Genomic DNA, 12,074 nt, shown 5'->3' on the forward strand with positions numbered 1-12,074 from the left:
TAGCAGATGTTTGTTTTCTGCTTCTGTTTTTTATTTCCACAAAAATATTTGCAGAAAATCTTGTTAGGATATTTTCTTAGCATTTCAGCCAGTGCTATCAGAGCTCCCTTGCCAGGGAGGGCTCTCACGGGAGGCACAGGGCAGCACTAATGAGGGGCTCGCTGTGCTCCACTGCCCACAGCACTCTTGCTCAATCTTCCCTTATATGTCAGTCCTCCCAGTGGCTCAACCTTTCCCACCACTTCCATGAGCTTCAGTCTTGGCCTCAAGGCCACCACACCCAGCTAGGACAGTCCTGTATGATGCCTGGAGGGGTGGGAATGCTGCAGCTCTGCACCAAAGTGTTACACAACGCCTCTGGTTCCCACCCTCCCGACCCTCTCTCATCTGTGGGCTGGGTGGATCCCATCTCCAGCCTCAGGGCCCATCCTCAGTGGGGTCTTTAGGTCCAAGCAGGGAGCAGATGTGCAAACCCAGAGCACCAGGAATATTTCTGTGCCTGCTCTGGGGTGCCCTGAGCCCCAGGGGAGCCCTGACTCTGACCCTCATCCATGGAGAAAGTTTCCCAAACTCCAGAATAGACTGGAACCCACCAAAGTGTGCAACAGATTATAGAGAGCAGTGCAGGTGTGTCACTGGGTGAGAAATTGAGGGTTTGGGGTTTTTAGTGTGCTGTGGAAGGAAGCAGGATGGAGGGCACAGGGTGTCATCCTGGGCTTCTTCTTCATGCTTCTTCTTCCTCCTTCTCCAAGGGTTTGGGTGGCATTTTGTAACTGGGCAGAAAAGTCCCCACTGGGGCTCTGTGGGATCAGTTATTGGGTTAAAAGGGAAAATAATCCAGGTGTCAGCTCTTAATTGGAGAGTTTAGCTTTAAAAGCCCTTGGACCAAGAGATTGTTGGCCATTTTGTGCCTTCTAATGGAAAGCTGCAGAGCTCAGGGTTGTGAGGCTGTTTCACTGGTAAGAAATAACAAACACCTGAGTCCCAACATGAACTGCTGCCTCAAGTGCCTTCAATCCTGACCAGAGAAACCAATAATGCTCCTGATTCCTGTTGTCCCCAAGGGATGGGACAGCCCCCTGCACATCAGGATGGCACAGCCTGGCTGTACCAGCCCACACAGCCAGAGTGGGAGAGGCTGAGATCACCTTGCCTTCAGAAATCCTCACCAGCTGCAGGACCCAGGAGCATTTCAGAGTGAGGGAGCCAGAGGGAACAGGTGCTGGGAGAAGGCAGGAGGGTCAGGAGGTGTGAGGAGCCTCCTGAGAAGCAGTTTCACATCCACCTCAGATGGAGAGAAGCTCCTGGGAGAAGGGAGCACCATCTTCCCCACTCCTGCTGGCCTTGTTTGGTTTTTGTTTTGGTGTTATTGAACAGAATACCAATGACAGTTGTTTTTCTGTTCAGTACCAGGCTGAAGTGCTCCTGGTGAATGCAGGGCAGGGCACAGTGAGGGTGTGCAGGCTGGCTCTGCAGAGCCTGGGGACAGCACGTGAGGGTGGCACTGTGGTCACACTGCCCAGCCTGTGATCTGGTTACAGCTAGGAGTCAGGGAAATGTGCATACAGAGGGGAAAACAAAACCTGGAGGAGCTGCAGGCTCAGATTCTGGGAACCTTTTACAACTTCCAGCCCTCTGCAATGCAGGGAGGGTGAGCAGAGCCCCAGGAGCAGCACCCAGACCTCGGGGCAGTGGGGAGGAGGTGGATGGGGGGATCCTGCTCAGCACCACGGGCACCCACTGCACTTGGCCAAGGCTCTTCCTGCTTTCCCCAGGTCAGGTGCAAGGTGGCCCAGCTGCAGTTCCCTCCTAGTTAAAAAAAGATGCTGGGCAGGTCCACAAAAGCAAGTGCTGCTCAGTACAGAAGGAAAATCAATACCAGAGGGGATGGTGGGGCTGAAGAATTCAGTGCTTTCTCTGCTTCAGCTGCTCCTGGAGTGATTAACTTTAATGAAGTGATTAATGCAATTACCTGACTACAAAGGGGGAGAAATGTGGATTGAATAAGAGAAGAATCAGTGTGAGAGTGCTTACATAAATGAAATCCACTTATTTTCACCTCAGCTGGGTCTGCTGAAATTCTGCTGGACTTATCTAGATCATTTAAGGAGCTGGTGCCATCTCACAGCTCCTGGCAGCTCTCCCTGAGAACAAGGCAGGGACAAGATTTTGTCTGTCCTCAGGCAGGGAGAACGGATCCAGGTATGAGGGATAATCCAGACCACGGTGATAACCCACCAGGTCGTGGGCACACGGCTGCTCCAGCACAGGCTTCAGGGCACCAAACAGCTCCTGAAGAGGGGACACACAACCAGGGGGGCAGCACAGCTGGGCAGGAGCTGATTCACATGGCAGGGCAGCCAGGTGGGCAGAGAAGGAGCCATGCCCCTGTGTCAGCTCACAGAGTGGCACAGCCCACCTGGGTGCTTCAGCAGGGTTTGGGGTGTCTGAGCCTTTCTGTGCTCACCCAGGCATCCCAGTGTCCCCTGTCTGCCCAGGGCTGGGAGCAGGCAGGCAGAGCCTTCCCTGCTGGCCCACAGGATGCTGTAAATCTTGGGGAGCTGCTGCTGTGAAGGGCTTCACAGCACCCAGGCTGCTGTCTATTGAGAAAAGCCAATACCCTTCTGTCTGTCAGCTGGCACTTAACCACCGCTGTTATTCTAGATGAGTGAACACTTGTGTTATATTTTCCAATAGCAAAAACTGGGGTCAGCAGGGTGTCTGCTGTTTTAGCCAAATCCAGATGGGGTTTTCCTATAAACAAGTGCACACAGAATATTTATACAGGCGATGGCACCTGACGCCTTAACACTTAGGCCATCCTATTGAGTAGCCACTCATACTATAAGTCACTTCAGTGCATTAAGTAAATATTTTAATATAGCCATGTCACTGTTTATTATATAATGGCGGGGGCCCAAATCTTGCCTAATGCTTGGTTAAAAAGTCAGTTTACACCATCCTTTACAGTGAATCAAAGAATGCATAAACGGGGCTCTTTTGTTACTCAGAGCTCTGTTTACTTTACTTTTCTGTAAACCTTTCGAAACACTTGCTTATAAGAGCTGATAGAACCCAGATTTTCCCCAGGGGCTGAGGTGTTCATGATGTCGGGAAGGTACAGCACAGAGTAATCAATGGAGTTTCCACTCAGCAGCCCCAGGCTCATCCCTCAATATCTGTCCCTAATTCTGGTGGAAAACCACCCTGGGCTGGCACAGAGGTGCCCAGCAGCTCCTGCACAGCACAGGCAGCTCTGGCACACCTGGGGCCAGGTAGCCATGCAGAGCAGCATCCTTGGAGGTTCAGGGTGTCTGCCTTCTTCTCCAGCTGAAGGACCGTGGGAGGTGGTGACCAGAGGGATGGATTCATCTCTTTTCTTTATTGCCTTCTTCCTCCTTGCCTTGTCATTCATCTCTTTTCTTTATTGCCTTCTTCCTCCTTGCCTTGTCAGTGTCCCATTGCCTGTCCCTGTGTACACCATTCTCTGCTTCTCTCTGCTGCTGAGCTCCTTGGGGTCAGGAGCCATGTGTGGGTCTTACCTAAGGCCAGGGGTCACAGAAATCCCTGACAACACGAGCTAGAGGCTGGGGACTTCAAAGCTCCATCACAGGTTCTGGCTCAGAAGGATCTGGGTGGATCATGTGGTCCTCTCAGCCCTGCTCACTCTTCAGTTCTCTGCACCCAGCCCTAGTTCCACTCCTGGCAGGGAGAAGCTTGCCAGGCACTAAATAATGCAAGAGAGTCCCCCAGGACAGTGCCCACCAGTCCCAGCTTGCCCTCAGCACTTCTTGTACCTCTCCCAGGACCCTGGGCCTCAGGACAGCAGCCAAAACCTCTGCAGCCAGGAGCTGGGGTGAGGTCAGGACACAGGAATAGCCCAAAGTGCCAGCCTGGCCTTGCCCTGCAGTGACAGGACACAGGAATAGCCCAAAGTGCCAGCCTGGCCTTGCCCTGCAGTGACAGGACACAGGAATAGCCCAAAGTGCCAGCCTGGCCTTGCCCTGCAGTGACAGGACACAGGAATAGCCCAAAGTGCCAGCCTGGCCTTGCCCTGCAGTGACAGGACACAGGAACAGCCCAAAGTGCCAGCCTGGCCTTGCCCTGCAGTGACAGGACACATAAATAACCCAAAGTGCCAGCCTGGCTTTGCCCTGCAGTGACAGGACACAGGAACAACCCAAAGTGCCAGCCTGGCTTTGCCCTGCAGTGACAGGACACAGGAACAGCCCAAAGTGCCAGCCTGGCTTTGCCCTGCAGTGACAGGACACAGGAACAGCCCAAAGTGCCAGCCTGGCCTTGCCCTGCAGTGACAGGACACAGGAACAGCCCAAAGTGCCAGCCTGGCCTTGCCCTGCAGTGACAGGACACAGGAACAGCCCAAAGTGTCAGCCTGGCTTTGCCCTGCAGTGACAGGACACAGGAACAGCCCAAAGTGCCAGCCTGGCCTTGCCCTGCAGTGACAGGACACAGGAACAGCCCAAAGTGCCAGCCTGGCTTTGCCCTGCAGTGACAGGACACATAAATAACCCAAAGTGCCAGCCTGGCTTTGCCCTGCAGTGACAGGACACAGGAACAGCCCAAAGTGCCAGCCTGGCCTTGCCCTGCAGTGAGAGGACACATAAATAACCCAAAGTGCCAGCCTAGCTTTGCCCTGCAGTGACAGGACACATAAATAAACCAAAGTACTAACCTGGCCTTGCCCTGCAGTGACAGGACACAGGAACAGCCCAAAGTGCCAGCCTGGCTTTGCCCTGTGGTGTCCCAGGGAAAGAAAGGCTGCTCAGGAAGGTGACAGGGACATTTGGGAAGGTTGTACCTCCCTGTCCCTGACTCACCAGCTGTCCCTGTGCTTGGAAGGGGCTGTGGGTGCTCTGAGCTGGTGCAGAACTGGCACAGGGGGCGTTGGGATGACAGATTTCCCTGTAGAGGTTCTCAGCTGGTTGAGGGGGTTCAGCTGCACAGGGAGTGGGACGAGCCATGTGCACACCCCTGATGGCAAAAGAGGAGCTGGAGCTGCTTGGCAGGGCTTCTCCTGGCAGACAGACAGACAGACAGACAGACAGACAGTGGGGTTTGCAAAATGACCATGGGGCAGTGCTGGGCTCAGCTCACCTGGTCAAGGCAGGTAGCAGATAGGGGCCTGGGGGAGAAGCTGGGTGGTTTGGCAGCAAATGACAACTGAGCACACCTTGTGTCCCCTCCACAAAGCTGCACCACAGCCAGGGCAGGGAAGGCCTGCAGAGCACCAGGGAGGATGCAGGATGTGCTGAACACAGGAGAGGCCAGGCTGCAGGGTGCTTTGGGCAGGAAGGAAATCCCTCCTCAGGCCAGTTGTTTGCGTGGCTGGCTCTGAGCACCCACGGGGAGTCCTGATGTTCTTCACTGCCTGCTCCATCCAGCATCTGCTCTTGGTTACTCTGCCAAACAACAAGGCTGTGGTGATTCTAAAACATTGGTTCTGGCTCTGATATGAACCAGAAAATCACCCCTGTGAGTTTGTGAGGTGGGCACTCTCCACATCCTCCCTGTGCCACCGTGCCAGTGCTTACAGCACTGACTGCAAGGTGAGGAGGGAGCTTTGGGGGAGGACAAACCTGGAGCTTGAGCCTGCAGGGAGGTCACTGAGCCCTTTGGGATGGGCAAAGGGATGGCAGGGTGTCACCAGATATTTTCTGAAAAATCCTCTTTGCCCAGGATTTTCTCCTGGGAAGCTGAGCAGCCTCAGAGGAAAAGGAAAACAATAATGATCTGGTTGCTGCTCCTGTGTTTGCTGCTTTGGAGTGTGGCTTGGACACTGCTTACCAACAGGTGAATGGTTCCATGTGAATTGTTTTTAATTAATGAGCAATCACCATTTGCTGTGTCAGCCTCCAGGGAATCAGTCACAAGCTTTCATTATCATTATTTTCCTGCCTTCTGAGGTATCCTTCCTCTTTCCTTTAGTATAGCATTCTTTTAATATAATATCATATCATAAAATAACCAATCAGCCTTCTGAGAACTTGGAGTCAAATTCTCATCTCTCACCTCATCCTGGGGACCTCACAAACACCCCAGCAGGGAGGGGAAGGGTCTCAGCACCCCTGGAGCAGCACAGGGCACTGAGCTGCCCTCTCTGCTCCCCTCCCCAGGGCTCAGCTGCCCTGTGCTGCCCACGGCAGGGACACAGCTGCCTGGGGAACAGCTCAGCTCTGGGCCCCCATGCACTCACACCCATGTGCCAAGCACAGAAACCCACAGCTCCCTCACAGACCAGCTCAGATTTTATAGTCCAGCTAACCTGAGGTGGTGAAGGGCTAAATTAGGATCTTTGAACCCAAAATGCTGCAAGTGGTGCTGAAATACAGGAAAGCACACCCTGCTGAGAGCCAGCCAAGGATGCTGCTCAAGGCAGAGCAGCCTGGGCACAAACAGCACCTGTGGGCACCCCACCCTGACCCAGAGCTGTGGGCAGCAAGGTGAGCATCACACCTGGAGCACCAGCCCCAGCACCTGCCATGGCCCCAGGCAGCTTGCACTGGGACAGAGATCACCCTGTTCTGCAGGGAGGGCAGCAGTGACACCCTGAGCCCTGCAGCCAGGCTGGGGAGGGCAGCAGTGACACCCTGACACCCTGCAGCCAGGCTGGGGAGGGCAGCAGTGACACCCTGACACCCTGCAGCCAGGCTGGGGAGGGCAGCAGTGACACCCTGACACCCTGCAGCCAGGCTGGGGAGGGCAGCAGTGACACCCTGACACCCTGCAGCCAGGCTGGGGAGGGCAGCAGTGACACCCTGACACCCTGCAGCCAGGCTGGGGAGGGCAGCAGTGACACCCTGAGCCCTGCAGCCAGGCTGGGGAGGGCAGCAGTGACACCCTGAGCCCTGCAGCCAGGCTGGGGAGGGCAGCAGTGACACCCTGAGCCCTGCAGCCAGGCTGGGGAGGGCAGCAGTGACACCCTGAGCCCTGCAGCCAGGCTGGGGAGGGCAGCAGTGACACCCTGAGCCCTGCAGCAGCCCCTGGCCCTGAGCCCACCCTCAGCTACCTTGCCAGCAGAAGCTTCAACACCTTCAGTGACCCTCTTGTCCCCTGCCAGGAAAAGCAGTCCCAGCACATGGGGATGGGTGAGGATGGATGGGGATGGGTGAGGATGGGTGGGGATGGGTGAGGATGGCTGAGGATGGATGGGAATGGGTGAGGATGGATGGGAATGGGTGAGGATGGATGGGAATGGGTGAGGATGGATGGGAATGGGTGAGGATGGGTGGGGATGGGTGAGGATGGGTGGGGATGGGTGAGGATGGATGGGAATGGGTGAGGATGGATGGGGATGGGTGAGGATGGCTGAGGATGGGTGGGGATGGGTGAGGATGGATGGGGATGGGTGAGGATGGGTGGGAATGGGTGAGGATGGGTGGGGATGGGTGAGGATGGCTGAGGATGGATGGGAATGGGTGAGGATGGGTGGGGATGGGTGAGGATGGGTGGGGATGGGTGAGGATGGATGGGGATGGGTGAGGATGGCTGAGGATGGATGGGGATGGGTGAGGATGGATGGGAATGGGTGAGGATGGGTGGGGATGGGTGAGGATGGATGGGAATGGGTGAGGATGGATGGGAATGGGTGAGGATGGGCTCTCCCCCTGCTGCCTCCCTCCCCTGCCATGTGTGCACCCCAGCAGAGCAGTGGAGTGTGACTCCTGAATCCCCTGGCTCTCTCTGGCCCCTGTAAGATATTGTTCTCCATCTCCCCCAGGGCAGCCTTGTTCCACTGGATAATTAGAAAGTATTTATCTGTGTCATATTAAGTCCCATTTGGGATAATTGTGAATTTGGCAGCCTTGACCCTTCTTTGTTTAGACCAGGGTATAATTTGGTTAATGTTATTGGTTTTTCTAACTCTGCCACAAGAAGGAGGAAATTTAGATTCTATTATTTAGCAAGTAGCTCTGAGGAATGTCCTTTGGCAGCAGGGAGCTGCAGTGGGGCCACAGAGCTCCTCGAAGCCTTGCAGCATTTGGTGGGCACGTTGAGTCTCAGCCAGGCCACAAACCTCCATCCTTCCCTGATCCCTGTTCCTCCTCCCTGCCTGCTCTCCTGCTGTATTTTCTGGCTTTCTTGTCGTTGGGAGGAAAGAATGATGAATTTGACTCTATGTTTTTAGAAGGTTAATTTATTATTTTTTGATCTATATTATATAAATGAGTACTACACTAAACTATGTTAAAGAATACAGAAAGGATACAGAAAGAAGGCTAGAAAAATACTAATGAAAACTTGAGACTTTTTTTCTAGAGTCTGACACAGTTTGGCTTGATTAGCCTTGATTGGCTAATAAGTAAAAATAATTTACATGAAACAATCACTTGTTGGGTAAACAATCTCCAAACCACATTCTAAAGCAGCAAAACACAGGAGAAACAAATGAGACAATATTGATTTCCTTTTTCTCTGAGGCTTCTCAGCTTCCCAGTTGAGAAATCCTGGTGAAGGGATTTTTCCAGAAAATAGAACAGTGCCACTCTCCACTGTGCCACACCCCACACTGGCAAAACCAGCAATGGAGACACTTCACCACGTCCTGTGTGTCCTTTCCAGGCTCAGCTCCTCCAGAAAGGATATTCCACCAGGAATCTGGGTACTGCTCTCTGGCCTTGCACATCTGTGGAACAGTGATTATTTTCTCCTTCTGTCACCAGTGCTGCTCAGGAAGGAGACCTGTCACTCCTGTGCAGCTTTACCCCTGCTCATTGCCCACACAGCCAGGGAATGATTTCTTGGCTGCTGTGGCTCATGCTCAGTGAAATAAGAGGGACCAGTCATGAGATTTGTCACATTCACATTTTCTGGAAAAATCCCTTTGCTCAGGATTGCTCTCCTGGGAAGCCTCAGAGAAAAAGGAAAACAATAAATATCTCATTTGCTTCTCCTGTGTTTTGCTGCTTTGAAATGTGTTTGGGGATTGTTTACCCACAGGTGATTGTTCCACTGGTTTCATGTGAGTTGTTTTCACTCTTTGGCCAATCAGGGCCAGGCTGTGTCAGGCTCTGGAGAGAGTTACGAGTTTTCATTGTTATCTTTTTAGCCTTCTGTCTGTATTGCTGTATTCTCTAGTATTGTTTAGTACAGCATTCTTTAATATAGTATCATAAAATAATAAATCAGCCTTCTGAGCACACGGAATCAGGTTCACCATTCCTTCCTGCCACGAGAGTCCCCACAAATACAACAGAGATTTGCAATTAGACCTGGAGTCCCAGTCAAAGCCAAGCCTTGCCTCTTGCAGGAGCCTCACCTGTACACTAAACATGGCCCTTTTTGGTCACAGGCCTGGTGCTCTGAGTCTGGGTGATTCTGCAGATAAATTGAGGCTGCAGGATGTATTAAAATTTCCAGCCAGTAGGAGAGCAGTGTTCCTGAGCAGCCTTCCCAACCGGAAAGCAGGGGCAAGGAGCCTGGGCTGTTTGTAGATGGAGCTTGATAAGTTAATGGAAGGGATTTCATGACATGACAGAAATGATCCTGGAGTGAAAAATTAACTCATGGGATAATGGGCCTTGAATGCTTCACTTGTTTGTGTCTCTGGAAGCATGTTTTAAAAAAGAGGTTCTTTAGTTCCTGATACTCTTTATTGCTCCATGGTTTATCATCCCCAGCTCTGGGCTGCCTAAAGGAACCACACGTTTTCTTTGCTCCTGGTGCAGCCTTGGCTTTTGGGATGGAGAGAGGAGCTTCCCTCCTTTCCCAGCACCGTGGCTGGAGCTGGGATCTGGATCTGCTGCTGTCAGAGCACTCCTGTGTGAGCACCTTGCCCACAGGCAGATCCTCCTTGGCCTGGGAGCCTTTTGCTCTTGGCTGTGCTGTCAGGGCCACTTTTTCCTTCTTTTAGAGGGGATGAAGTGGGCATTCAGCTGGGTGCACCCAGGAGTTTCACTTTTAGCAGTCCTGTGGGTGCAGGGAGAACAGGGGGGTGTTTAACTACAGCCTGAGACTGCTGGGGTTGCTGGGTCTGGAGAAGAGAGGTTTTGGGGTGACCTAATTGTGGCCTTTCAATGCCTGAGGAGCTGCAAGGGAGATGGAGGGAGACTATTTACAAGGGCCTGGAGTGACAGGACAAGGAGAAATGACCTTAAACTGGCAAAGAGTAGGTTTAGATTGGCTATTAGGAAGAAATTCTTCCCTGTGAGGATGGTGAGGGTAGTTGCAACAATGCATTTTTCAGAAAATGGGCTGCTCTGGAGAACTGTGTAGGGCTCAGGGCTGATCCATGACAGGGAATCCTCTCACAGCACAGGTCCAGTCCAGGTGTGTCCTGCAGTCCAAGCCCTGCTCCCAGCACTGCTGACCTCTGTGGGCTGAGTGGAGAAGGAATGGCTCTGGAGCAGAGTGCTGTGCAGCACATCTGAGCTGAACATTCTCACTTTGGAGCTGCCAGGGCACTTTCTGGTAAGCCTTCTCCACATTAAAGTGTATTTTAAGGTCATCAATGGACACAAGCAGACAGGCAGAGCACTGGTTTCTCTCAGGGGGCTCCTATCAGAAGTTCTCACCTGCTGTGCTGTGGCAGTGGCTGGCACAGGATGTCACCAAACCTCTGCCTTGGTCTCTCCCACTTATCCCTGGGATTTTTTGCCGTGTCCATCTGCTGCCTGTGTCAAGGGCAAGAGGCAGAGGTCTGGCCAAGAGCAGTTACACTCTGAGCAAGGGGAGGACAGGTTCTACAGAGAGCAGCAGCTGCTCCTCCTGTCCTGGCCCCTTGCTTTCTGGGGCAGCCAAAGGAAGAGAGGCTCTAGGTCCCCAGCCTAAAGTGCAGAGCTGGGCATGACCCCTGTCACCAGACAGGTTTTTATTCAGGGTTCAAAGGCACTGTGCTGGAGGGGTGACCTGGCACCACCCCCCAGTGCTCAGCACCACTCCACAGCCTGGCTCAGGTTAGTCCCTGCTGCAGCAGGAACACACCCCGTGGGCACAAATCCTCTGCCAGCAGTCTGGGACCTTTCCCAAAGCCCTGCTGGGTCAGTCTGTGGCCTTTCCCACCCACTGAAGGCTCCCTCTGCCAGCTCCAGCTGGCAAGGCCCCCGTGCTGGGCTGCAGGAGCAGCTGAGGCTGCAGAGCTGGTCCTGCCTCTGCTCCTGTCCCATGTCAGACCCACCCTCATCCCTTTATTGATGGGGTTTGTCCCTGTGCCCTTTGGTCCTTCTCCTCCTCTGGCATCTGAGGAAAAGGCATGGCTCCAGTTGGTGCTCATTTTCCAGTTCAAATCTCTGCCATGTTTTCTCTCTTTCAGAAAGATTTTGTTTATTGCATTTCTAAAATGAAACAAAATAAGGGAGACAAAGATCAGGCATTACCCAAATGCTGCAAAATTAGGACGCAGTTTAATGCAGCAGCCATAACTGAGGACATCAGTGTGACCTGCAGGAGAAGCCAATGCTCTCCTGCAGAAATGTGGGGAGGCAGCTCTGGTAGGGGTACAAGAGAACCCCTTTGGGGTGACCAGCAGCAGCTCAGCCTGGCTGGAGAGCACAGATCCATCATCCACGTGCAGTCTGGACCTGAACTCAGGGCTCCACAGGACTTCAGCAGGAGCTGAAAAACCCAGAGCTGTGTAATCCCACGTGAGCAGGACAAGCAGAGCTGGGGCTGGGACAGCTCTGCCCTGCCCAGCACGGGGCTGTGGGACTGCATGGGCTCAGGGACCTCAGCTGGGGTCTCCTCTCAGGCCCCCCATAAGCAAAACAGCCTTGCAAGAGACACGACCACCTCTCTGTTGGAGGACCAGGCTGGTGAGTCCCCAGAAGCTGTCCATATTAGTGCTATGAGGAAGCTCAGTCTGGATTTTTTGGATATTTGTGCCCATGAACTCCATACTTCAGAGAAGGATGGGCAAGCCTGTGGTAGGGCCTGGCCTCAAGAATCCCCCACACTTCACTGGGGTGAGAAACCTTCTCTTTTTGTAGCTGCCAGGGCCATGACTTGGTGTGAGAGCAGTGCCAATGTTGATGGCAACAGGGATGCTGACAGTAGCAGGGTCACCTCCAGAGACCAGGGATTCCCACTCCACTGGGAAAGCTGAGAAACCACGAGTTTTA

Source organism: Haemorhous mexicanus, chromosome 20 (assembly GCF_027477595.1).
Source record: "Haemorhous mexicanus isolate bHaeMex1 chromosome 20, bHaeMex1.pri, whole genome shotgun sequence".
In the NCBI taxonomy this organism is placed as follows: Eukaryota; Metazoa; Chordata; class Aves; order Passeriformes; family Fringillidae; genus Haemorhous; species Haemorhous mexicanus.